We start from the raw sequence: 12838 nt of genomic DNA on the forward strand, positions 1-12838 counted from the left end.
GCCTCCAGCCGACTTGTCTCCAAGGGTCTATTGCTGCCTCGGGCACCTTATGGTCGTTCTCCAGTGAGTCTAGATTTTCGAACCCGACGCAAAAATGATAGTTAATTGTAACGTTCAGGGCCTCCTAATGCCGATGGAACACTCAAATTGCGTCGAGATTCAATACATCGGCCTCCAGCCGACTTGTCTCCAAGGGTCTATTGCTGCCTCGGGCACCTTATGGCCGTTCTCCTGTGAGTCTAGATTTTCGAATCCGACGCAAAAATGATAGTGAATTGTAACGTTCAGCGCCTCCTAATGACGATAGAAGACTCAAATTGCGTCGCGATCCAATACATCGTCCTCCAGCCGACTTGTCTCCAAGGGTCTATTGCTGCCTCGGGCACCTTATGGTCGTTCTCCTGTGAGTCTAGATTTTCGAATCCGACGCAAAAATGATAGTTAATTGTATCGTTCAGGGCCTTGTAATGTCGATAGAAGACTCAAATTGATTCGAGATTCAATACATCGGCCTCCAGCCGACTTGTCTCCAAGGGTCTATTGCTGCCTCGGGCACCTTATGGTCGTTGTCCTGTGAGTCTAGATTTTCGAATCCGACGCAAAAAAGATAGTTAATTGTAACGTTCAGGGCCTTCTAATGACGATGGAACACTCAAATTGCGTCGAGATTCAATATATCGGCCTCCAGCCGACTTGTCTCCAAGGGGATATCGCTGCCTCGGGCACCACATGGTCCTTCTCCTGTGAGTCTAGATTTTCGAATCCGACGCAAAAATGATAGTTAATTGTAACGTTCAGGGCCTTGTAATGACGATGGAACACTCAAATTGCGTCGAGATTCAATACATCGTCCTCCAGCCGACTTGTCTCCAAGGGTCTATTGCTGCCTCGGACACCTTATGGTCGTTCACCTGTGAGTCTAGATTTTCGAATCCGACGCAAAAATGATAGTTAATTGTAACGTTCAGGGCCTTGTAATGACGATGGAACACTCAAATTGCGTCGAGATACAATACATCGTCCTCCAGCCGACTTGTCTCCAAGGATCTAATGCTGCCTCGGGCACTTTATGGTCGTTCTCTTGTAATTCTAGATTTTCGAATCCGACGCAAAAATGATAGTTAATTGTAACGTTCAGGGCCGCCTAATGACGATGGAACTCTCAAATTGCGTCGAGATTCAATACATCGTCCTCCAGCCGACTTGTCTCCATGGGTCTATTGCTGCCTCGGGCACCTTATGGCCGTTCTCCTGTGAGTCTAGATTTTCGAACCCGACGATAAAATGATAGTTAATTGTAACGTTCAGGGCCTCCTAATGACGATAGAAGACTCAAATTGCGTCGCGATCCAATACATCGTCCTCCAGCCGACTTGTCTCCAAGGGTCTATTGCTGCCTCGGGCACCTTATGGTCGTTCTCCTGTGAGTTTAGATTATCGAATCCGACGCAAAAATGATAGTTAATTGTAACGTTCAGGGCCTCCTAATGCCGATGGAACACTCAAATTATGTCGAGATTCAATACATCGGCCTCCAGCCGACTTGTCTCCAAGGGTCTATTGCTGCCTCGGGCACCTTATGGTCGTTCTCCTGTGAGTCTAGATTTTCGAACCCGACGCAAAAATGATAGTTAATTGTAACGTTCAGGGCCTCCTAATGCCGATGGAACACTCAAATTGCGTCGAGATTCAATACATCGGCCTCCAGCCGACTTGTCTCCAAGGGTCTATTGCTGCCTCGGGCACCTTATGGTCGTTCTCCTGTGAGTTTAGATTATCGAATCCGACGCAAAAATGATAGTTAATTGTAACGTTCAGGGCCTTCTAATGACAATGGGACACTCAAATTGCGTCGAGATTCAATACATCGTCCTCCAGCCGACATGTTTCCAAGGGTCTATTGCTGCCTCGCTCACCTAATGGTCGTTCTCCTGTGAGTCTAGATTTTCGAACCCGACGCTAAAATGATAGTTAATTGTAACGTTCAGGGCCTCCTAATGACGATAGAAGACTCAAATTGCGTCGCGATCCAATACATCGTCCTCCAGCCAACTTGTCTCCATGGGTCTATTGCTGCCTCGGGCACCTTATGGTCGTTCTCCTGTGAGTCTAGATTAGCGAATCCGACGCAAAAATGATAGTTAATTGTAACGTTCAGGGCCTTCTAATGACGATGGGACACTCAAATTGCGTCGAGATTCAATACATCGTCCTCCAGCCGACTTGTCTCCAAGGGGATATTGCTGTCTCGGGCACAATATGATCCTTCTCCTGTGAGTCTAGATTTTCGAATCCGACGCAAAAATGATAGTGAATTGTAACGTTCAGCGTCTCCTAATGACGATAGAAGACTCAAATTGCGTCGCGATCCAATACATCGTCCTCCAGCCGACTTGTCTCCAAGGGTCTATTGCTGCCTCGGGCACCTTATGGTCGTTCTCCTGTGAGTCTAGATTATCGAATCCGACGCAAAAATGATAGTTAATTGTAACGTTCAGGGCCTTCTAATGCCGATGGGACACTCAAATTGCGTCGAGATTCAATACATCGGCCTCCAGCCGACTTGTCTCCAAGGGTCTATTGCTGCCTCGGGCACCTTATGGTCGTTCTCCTGTGAGTTTAGATTATCGAATCCGACGCAAAAATGATAGTTAATTGTAACGTTCAGGGCCTCCTAATGCCGATGGAACACTCAAATTATGTCGAGATTCAATACATCGGCCTCCAGCCGACTTGTCTCCAAGGGTCTATTGCTGCCTCGGGCACCTTATGGTCGTTCTCCTGTGAGTCTAGATTTTCGAACCCGACGCAAAAATGATAGTTAATTGTAACGTTCAGGGCCTCCTAATGCCGATGGAACACTCAAATTGCGTCGAGATTCAATACATCGGCCTCCAGCCGACTTGTGTCCAAGGGTCTATTGCTGCCTCGGGCACCTTATGGTCGTTCTCCTGTGAGTCTAGATTTTCGAATCCGACGCAAAAATGATAGTTAATTGTAACGTTCAGGGCCTCCTAATGACGATAGAAGACTCAAATTGCGTCGCGATCCAATACATCGTCCTCCAGCCGACTTGTCTCCATGGGTCTATTGCTGCCTCGGGCACCTTATCGTCGTTCTCCTGTGAGTCTAGATTATCGAATCCGACGCAAAAATGATAGTTAATTGTAACGTTCAGGGCCGCCTAATGACGATGGAACACTCAAATTGCGTTGAGATTCAATACATCGGCCTCCAGCCGACTTGTCTCCAAGGGGATATCGCTGCCTCGGGCACCACATGGTCCTTCTCCTGTGAGTCTAGATTTTCGAATCCGACGCAAAAATGATAGTGAATTGTAACGTTCAGCGCCTCCTAATGACGATAGAAGACTCAAATTGCGTCGAGATTCAATACATCGGCCTCCAGCCGACTTGTCTCCAAGGATCTAATGCTGCCTCGGGCACTTTATGGTCGTTCTCTTGTAATTCTAGATTTTCGAATCCGACGCAAAAATGATAGTTAATTGTAACGTTCAGGGCCGCCTAATGACGATGGAACTCTCAAATTGCGTCGAGATTCAATACATCGTCCTCCAGCCGACTTGTCTCCAAGGGTCTATTGCTGCCTCGCTCACCTTATGGTCGTTCTCCTGTGAGTCTAGATTTTCGAACCCGACGCTAAAATGATAGTTAATTGTAACGTTCAGGGCCTCCTAATGCCGATGGAACACTCAAATTGCGTCGAGATTCAATACATCGGCCTCCAGCCGACTTGTCTCCAAGGGTCTATTGCTGCCTCGGGCACCTTATGGTCGTTCTCCTGTGAGTTTAGATTATCGAATCCGACGCCAAAATGATAGTTAATTGTAACGTTCAGGGCCTTCTAATGACGATGGGACACTCAAATTGCGTCGAGATTCAATACATCGTCCTCCAGCCGACTTGTCTCCAAGGGGATATTGCTGTCTCGGGCACAATATGATCCTTCTCCTGTGAGTCTAGATTTTCGAATCCGACGCAAAAATGATAGTGAATTGTAACGTTCAGTGCCTCCTAATGACGATAGAAGACTCAAATTGCGTCGCGATCCAATACATCGTCCTCCAGCCGACTTGTCTCCAAGGGTCTATTGCTGCCTCGGGCACCTTATGGTCGTTCTCCTGTGAGTCTAGATTATCGAATCCGACGCAAAAATGATAGTTAATTGTAATGTTCAGGGCCTTCTAATGCCGATGGAACACTCAAATTGCGTCGAGATTCAATACATCGGCCTCCAGCCGACTTGTCTCCAAGGGTCTATTGCTCCCTCGGGCACCTTATGGTCGTTCTCCTGTGAGTTTACATTATCGAATCCGACGCAAAAATGATAGTTAATTGTAACGTTCAGGGCCTCCTAATGCCGATGGAACACTCAAATTGCGTCGAGATTCAATACATCGGCCTCCAGCCGACTTGTCTCCAAGGGTCTATTGCTGCCTCGGGCACCTTATGGCCGTTCTCCTGTGAGTCTAGATTTTCGAATCCGACGCAAAAATGATAGTGAATTGTAACGTTCAGCGCCTCCTAATGACGATAGAAGACTCAAATTGCGTCGCGATCCAATACATGGTCCTCCAGCCGACTTGTCTCCAAGGGTCTATTGCTGCCTCGGGCACCTTATGGTCGTTCTCCTGGGAGTCTAGATTATCGAATCCGACGCAAAAATGATAGTTAATTGTAACGTTCAGGGCCTTCTAATGCCGATGGAACACTCAAATTGCGTCGAGATACAATACATCGGCCTCCAGCCGACTTGTCTCCAAGGGTCTATTGCTGCCTCGGGCACCTTATGGTCGTTCTCCTGTGAGTTTAGATTATCGAATCCGACGCAAAAATGATAGTTAATTGTAACGTTCAGGGCCTCCTAATGCCGATGGAACACTCAAATTATGTCGAGATTCAATACATCGGCCTCCAGCCGACCTGTCTCCAAGGGTCTATTGCTGCCTCGGGTACCTTATGGTCGTTCTCCTGTGAGTCGAGATTTTCGAACCCGACGCAAAAATGATAGTTAATTGTAACGTTCAGGGCCTCCTAATGCCGATGGAACACTCAAATTGCGTCGAGATTCAATACATCGTCCTCCAGCCGACTTGTCTCCATGGGTCTATTGCTGCCTCGGGCACCTTATGGTCGTTCTCCTGTGAGTCTAGATTATCGAATCCGACGCAAAAATGATAGTTAATTGTAACGTTCAGGGCCGCCTAATGACGATGGAACACTCAAATTGCGTCGAGATTCAATACATCGGCCTCCAGCCGACTTGTCTCCAAGGGTCTATTGCTGCCTCGGGCACCTTATGGTCGTTGTCCTGTCAGTCTAGATTTTCGAACCCGACGCAAAAATGATAGTTAATTGTAACGTTCAGGGCCTCCTAATGCCGATGGAACACTCAAATTGCGTCGAGATTCAATACATCGGCCTCCAGCCGACTTGCCTCCAAGGGTCTATTGCTGCCTCGGGCACCTTATGGTCGTTCTCCTGTGAGTCTAGATTTTCGAACCCGACGCAAAAATGATAGTTAATTGTAACGTTCAGGGCCTCCTAATGCCGATGGAACACTCAAATTGCGTCGAGATTCAATACATCGGCCTCCAGCCGACTTGTCTCCAAGGGTCTATTGCTGCCTCGGGCTCCTTATGGTCGTTCTCCTGTGAGTCTAGATTTTCGAATCCGACGCAAAAATGATAGTTAATTGTAACGTTCAGGGCCTTGTAATGACGATGGAACACTCAAATTGCGTCGAGATTCAATACATCGGCCTCCATCCGACTTGTCTCCAAGGGTCTATTGCTGCCTCGGGCACCTTATGGTCGTTCTCCTGTGAGTTTAGATTATCGAATCCGACGCAAAAATGATAGTTAATTGTAACGTTCAGGGCCTCCTAATGCCGATGGAACACTCAAATTATGTCGAGATTCAATACATCGGCCTCCAGCCGACTTGTCTCCAAGGGTCTATTGCTGCCTCGGGCACCTTATGGTCGTTCTCCTGTGAGTCTAGATTTTCGAACCCGACGCAAAAATGATAGTTAATTGTAACGTTCAGGGCCTCCTAATGCCGATGGAACACTCAAATTGCATCGAGATTCAATACATCGGCTTCCAGCCGACTTGTCTCCAAGGGTCTATTGCTGCCTCGGGCACCTTATGGTCGTTGTCCTGTGAGTCTAGATTTTCGAATCCGACGCAAAAATGATAGTTAATTGTAACGTTCAGGGCCTCCTAATGCCGATGGAACTCTCAAATTGCGTCGAGATTCAATACATCGGCCTCCAGCCGACTTGTCTCCAAGGGTCTATTGCTGCCTCGGGCACCTTATGGTCGTTCTCCTGTGAGTCTAGATTTTCGAATCCGACGCAAAAATGATAGTTAATTGTAACGTTCAGGGCCTTGTAATGACGATGGAACACTCAAATTGCGTCGAGATTCAATACATCGGCCTCCAGCCGACTTGTCTCCAAGGGTCTATTGCTGCCTCGGGCACCTTATGGTCGTTCTCCTGTGAGTTTAGATTATCGAATCCGACGCAAAAATGATCGTTAATTATAACGTTCAGGCCCTCCTTATGCCGATGGAACACTCAAATTGCGTCGAGATTCAATACATCGGCCTCCAGCCGACTTGTCTCCAAGGGTCTATTGCTGCCTCGGGCACCTTATGGTCGTTGTCCTGTGAGTCTAGATTTTCGAATCCGACGCAAAAATGATAGTAAATTGTAACATTCAGGGCCTTCTAATGACGATGGAACACTCAAATTGCGTCGAGATTCAATACATCGGCCTCCAGCCTACTTGTCTCCAAGGGGATATCGCTGCCTCGGGCACCACATGGTCTTTCTCCTGTGAGTATAGATTTTCGAATCCGACGCAAAAATGATAGTGAATTGTAACGTTCAGCGCCTCCTAATGACGATAGAAGACTCAAATTGCGTCGCGATCCAATACATCGTCCTCCAGCCGACTTGTCTCCAAGGGTCTATTGCTGCCTCGGGCACCTTATGGTCGTTCTCCTGTGAGTCTAGATTTTCGAATCCGACGCAAAAATGATCGTTAATTATAACGTTCAGGGCCTCCTAATGCCGATGGAACACTCAAATTGCGTCGAGATTCAATACATCGCCCTCAAGCCGACTTGTCTCCAATGGTCTATTGCTGTGTCGGGCACCTTATGGTCGTTCTCCTGTGAGTCTAGATTTTCGAATCCGACGCAAAAATGATAGTTAATTGTAACGTTCAGGGCCTTGTAATGACGATGGAACACTCAAATTGCGTCGAGATTCAATACATCGGCCTCCAGCCGACTTGTCTCCAAGGGTCTATTGCTGCCTCGGGCACCTTATGGTCGTTGTCCTGTGAGTCTAGATTTTCGAATCCGACGCAAAAATGATAGTTAATTGTAACGTTCAGGGCCTTCTAATGACGATGGAACACTCAAATAGCGGCGAGATTCAATACATCGTCCTCCAGCCGACTTGTCTCCAAGGGTCTATTGCTGCCTCGGGCACCTTATGGTCGTTCTCCTGTGAGTCTAGATTTTCGAACCCGACGCAAAAATGATAGTTAATTGTAACGTTCAGGGCCTCCTAATGACGATGGAACACTCAAATTGCGTCGAGATTCAATACATCAGCCTCCAGCCTACTTGTCTCCAAGGGGATATCGCTGCCTCGGGCACCACATGGTCCTTCTCCTGTGAGTCTAGATTTTTGAATCCGACGCAAAAATGATAGTTAATTGTAACGTTCAGGGCCTTGTAATGACGATGGAACACTCAAATTGCGTCGAGATTCAATACATCGTCCTCCAGCCGACTTGTCTCCAAGGGTCTATTGCTGCCTCGGGCACCTTATGGTCGTTCTCCTGTGAGTCTAGATTTTCGAACCCGACGCAAAAATGATAGTTAATTGTAACGTTCAGGGCCTCCTAATGCCGATGGAACACTCAAATTGCGTCGAGATTCAATACATCGGCCTCCAGCCGACTTGTCTCCAAGGGTCTATTGCTGCCTCGGGCACCTTATGGTCGTTCTCCTGTGAGTTTAGATTATCGAATCCGACGCAAAAATGATAGTTAATTATAACGTTCAGGGCCTCCTAATGCCGATGGAACACTCAAATTGCGTCGAGATTCAATACATCGTCCTCCAGCCGACTTGTCTCCAAGGGTCTATTGCTGCCTCGGGCACCTTATGGTCGCTCTCCTGTGAGTCTAGATTTTCGTATCCGACGCAAAAATGATAGTTAATTGTAACGTTCAGGGCCTTCTAATGACGATGGAACACTCAAATTGCGTCGAGATTCAATACATCGGCCTCCAGCCGACTTGTCTCCAAGGGGATATCGCTGCCTCGGGCACCACATGGTCCTTCTCCTGTGAGTCTAGATTTTCGAATCCGACGCAAAAATGATAGTGAATTGTAACGTTCAGCGCCTCCTAATGACGATAGAAGACTCAAATTGCGTCGAGATTCAATACATCGGCTACCAGCCGACTTGTCTCCAAGGATCTAATGTTGCCTCGGGCACTTTATGGTCGTTCTCTTGTAATTCTAGATTTTCGAATCCGACGCAAAAATGATAGTTAATTGTAACGTTCAGGGCCGCCTAATGACGATGGAACTCTCAAATTGCGTCGAGATTCAATACATCGTCCTCCAGCCGACTTGTCTCCAAGGGTCTTTTGCTGCCTCGGGCACCTTATGGTCGTTCTCCTGTGAGTCTAGATTTTCGAACCCGACGCTAAAATGATAGTTAATTGTAACGTTCAGGGCCTCCTAATGCCGATGGAACACTCAAATTGCGTCGAGATTCAATACATCGGCCTCCAGCCGACTTGTCTCCAAGGGTCTATTGCTGCCTCGGGCACCTTATGGTCGTTCTCCTGTGAGTCTAGATTTTCGAACCCGACGCAAAAATGATAGTTAATTGTAACGTTCAGGGCCTCCTAATGCCGATGGAACACTCAAATTGCGTCGAGATTCAATTCATCGGCCTCCAGCCGACTTGTCTCCAAGGGTCTATTGCTGCCTCGGGCACCTTATGGTCGTTCTCCTGTGAGTCTAGATTTTCGAATCCGACGCAAAAATGATAGTTAAATGTAACGTTCAGGGCCTTGTAATGACGATGGAACACTCAAATTGCGTCGAGATTCAATACATCGGCCTCCAGCCGACTTGTCTCCAAGGGTCTATTGCTGCCTCGGGCACCTTATGGTCGTTCTCCTGTGAGTTTAGATTATCGAATCCGACGCAAAAATGATCGTTTATTATAACGTTCAGGGCCTCCTAATGCCGATGGAACACTCAAATTGCGTCGAGATTCAATACATCGGCCTCCAGCCGACTTGTCTCCAAGGGTCTATTGCTGCCTCGGGCACCTTATGGTCGTTGTCCTGTGAGTCTAGATTTTCGAATCCGACGCAAAAATGATAGTTAATTGCAACATTCAGGGCCTTCTAATGCCGATGGAACACTCAAATTGCGTCGAGATTCAATACATCGGCCTCCAGCCTACTTGTCTCCAAGGGGATATCGCTGCCTCGGGCACCACATGGTCCTTCTCCTGTGAGTATAGATTTTCGAATCCGACGCAAAAATGATAGTGAATTGTAACGTTCAGCGCCTCCTAATGACGATAGAAGACTCAAATTGCGTCGAGATTCAATACTTGTCTCCAAGGGTCTATTGCTGCCTCGGGCACCTTATGGTCGTTCTCCTGTGAGTCTAGATTTTCGAACCCGACGCAAAAATGATAGTTAATTGTAACGTTCAGGGCCTCCTAATGCCGATGGAACACTCAAATTGCGTCGAGATTCAATACATCCGCCTCCAGCCGACTTGTCTCCAAGGGTCTATTGCTGCCTCGGGCACCTTATGGTCGTTCTCCTGTGAGTCTAGATTTTCGAATCCGACGCAAAAATGATAGTTAATTGTAACGTTCAGGGCCTTGTAATGACGATGGAACACTCAAATTGCGTCGAGATTCAATACATCGGCCTCCAGCCGACTTGTCTCCAAGGGTCTATTGCTGCCTCGGGCACCTTATGGTCGTTCTCCTGTGAGTTTAGATTATCGAATCCGACGCAAAAATGATCGTTAATTATAACGTTCAGGGCCTCCTAATGCCGATGGAACACTCAAATTGCGTCGAGATTCAATACATCGGCCTCCAGCCGACTTGTCTCCAAGGGTCTATTGCTGCCTCGGGCACCTTATGGTCGTTGTCCTGTGAGTCTAGATTTTCGAATCCGACGCAAAAATGATAGTTAATTGTAACATTCAGGGCCTTCTAATGACGATGGAACACTCAAATTGCGTCGAGATTCAATACATCGGCCTCCAGCCTACTTGTCTCCAAGGGGATATCGCTGCCTCGGGCACCACATGGTCCTTCTCCTGTGAGTATAGATTTTCGAATCCGACGCAAAAATGATAGTGAATTGTAACGTTCAGCGCCTCCTAATGACGATAGAAGACTCAAATTGCGTCGCAATCCAATACATCGTCCTCCAGCCGACTTGTCTCCAAGGGTCTATTGCTGCCTCGGGCACCTTATGGTCGTTCTCCTGTGAGTTTAGATTATCGAATCCGACGCAAAAATGATCGTTAATTATAACGTTCAGGGCCTCCTAATGCCTATGGAACCCTCAAATTGCGTCGAGATTCAATACATCGGCCTCCAGCCGACTTGTCTCCAAGGGTCTATTGCTGCCTCGGGCACCTTATGGTCGTTCTCCTGTGAGTCTAGATTTTCGAACCCGACGCAAAAATGATAGTTAATTGTAACGTTCAGGGCCTCCTAATGCCGATGGAACACTCAAATTGCGTCGAGATTCAATACATCGGCCTCCAGCCGACTTGTCTCCAAGGGTCTATTGCTGCCTCGGGCACCTTATGGTCGTTCTCCTGTGAGTCTAGATTTTCGAATCCGACGCAAAAATGATAGTTAATTGTAACGTTCAGGGCCTTGTAATGACGATGGAACACTCAAATTGCGTCGAGATTCAATACATCGGCCTCCAGCCGACTTGTCTCCAAGGGTCTATGGCTGCCTCGGGCACCTTATGGTCGTTCTCCTGTGAGTTTAGATTATCGAATCCGACGCAAAAATGATCGTTAATTATAACGTTCAGGGCCTCCTAATGCCGATGGAACACTCAAATTGCGTCGAGATTCAATACATCGGCCTCCAGCCGACTTGTCTCCAAGAGTCTATTGCTGCCTCGGGCACCTTATGGTCGTTGTCCTGTGAGTCTAGATTTTCGAATCCGACGCAAAAATGATAGTTAATTGTAACATTCAGGGCCTTCTAATGACGATGGAACACTCAAATTGCGTCGAGATTCAATACATCGGCCTCCAGCCTACTTGTCTCCAAGGGGATATCGCTGCCTCGGGCACCACATGGTCCTTCTCCTGTGAGTATAGATTTTCGAATCCGACGCAAAAATGATAGTGAATTGTAACGTTCAGCGCCTCCTAATGACGATAGAAGACTCAAATTGCGTCGCAATCCAATATATCGTCATCCAGCCGACTTGTCTCCAAGGGTCTATTGCTACCTCGGGCACCTTATGGTCGTTCTCCTGTGAGTCTAGATTTTCGAATCCGACGCAAAAATGATAGTTAATTGTAACGTTCAGGGCCTTGTAATGACGATGGAACACTCAAATTGCGTCGAGATTCAATATATCGGCCTCCAGCCGACTTGTCTCCAAGGGTCTATTGCTGCCTCGGGCACCTTATGGTCGTTGTCCTGTGAGTCTAGATTTTCGAATCCGACGCAAAAATGATAGTTAATTGTAACGGTCAGGGCCTTCAAATGACGATGGAACACTCAAATTGCGTCGAGATTCAATACATGGTCCTCCAGCCGACTTGTCTCCAAGGGTCTATTGCTGCCTCGGGCACCTTATGGTCGTTCTCCTGTGAGTCTAGATTTTCGAACCCGACGCAAAAATGATAGTTAATTGTAACGTTCAGGGCCTCCTAATGACGATGGAACACTCAAATTGCGTCGAGATTCAATACATCGTCCTCCAGCCGACTTGTCTCCAAGGGTCTATTGCTGCCTCGGGCACCTTATGGTCGTTCTCCTGTGAGTTTAGATTATCGAATCCGACGCAAAAATGATCGTTAATTATAACGTTCAGGGCCTCCTAATGCCGATGGAACACTCAAATTGCGTCGAGATTCAATACATCGGCCTCCAGCATACTTGTCTCCAAGGTGATATCGCTGCCTCGGGCACCACATGGTCCTTCTCCTGTGAGTATAGATTTTCGAATCCGACGCAAAAATGATGGTGAATTGTATCGTTCAGCGCCTCCTAATGACGATAGAAGACTCAAATTGCGTCGCGATCCAATACATCGTCCTCCAGCCGACTTGTCTCCAAGGGTCTATTGCTGCCTCGGGCACCTTATGGTCGTTCTCCTGTGAGTCTAGATTTTCGAATCCGACGCAAAAATGATAGTGAATTGTAACGTTCAGCGCCTCCTAATGACGATAGAAGACTCAAATTGCGTCGCAATCCAATACATCGTCCTCCAGCCGACTTGTCTCCAAGGGTCTATTGCTGCCTCGGGCACCTTATGGTCGTTCTCCTGTGAGTCTAGATTTTCGAATCCGACGCAAAAATGATAGTTAATTGTAACGTTCAGGGCCTTCAAATGACGATGGAACACTCAAATTGCGTCGAGATTCAATACATCGTCCTCCAGCCGACTTGTCTCCAAGGGTCTATTGCTGCCTCGGGCACCTTATGGTCGTTCTCCTGTGAGTCAAGATTTTCGAACCCGACGCAAAAATGATAGTTAA

Source organism: Schistocerca serialis, unplaced genomic scaffold, assembly GCF_023864345.2.
Source record: "Schistocerca serialis cubense isolate TAMUIC-IGC-003099 unplaced genomic scaffold, iqSchSeri2.2 HiC_scaffold_1393, whole genome shotgun sequence".
NCBI lineage: Eukaryota > Metazoa > Arthropoda > Insecta > Orthoptera > Acrididae > Schistocerca > Schistocerca serialis.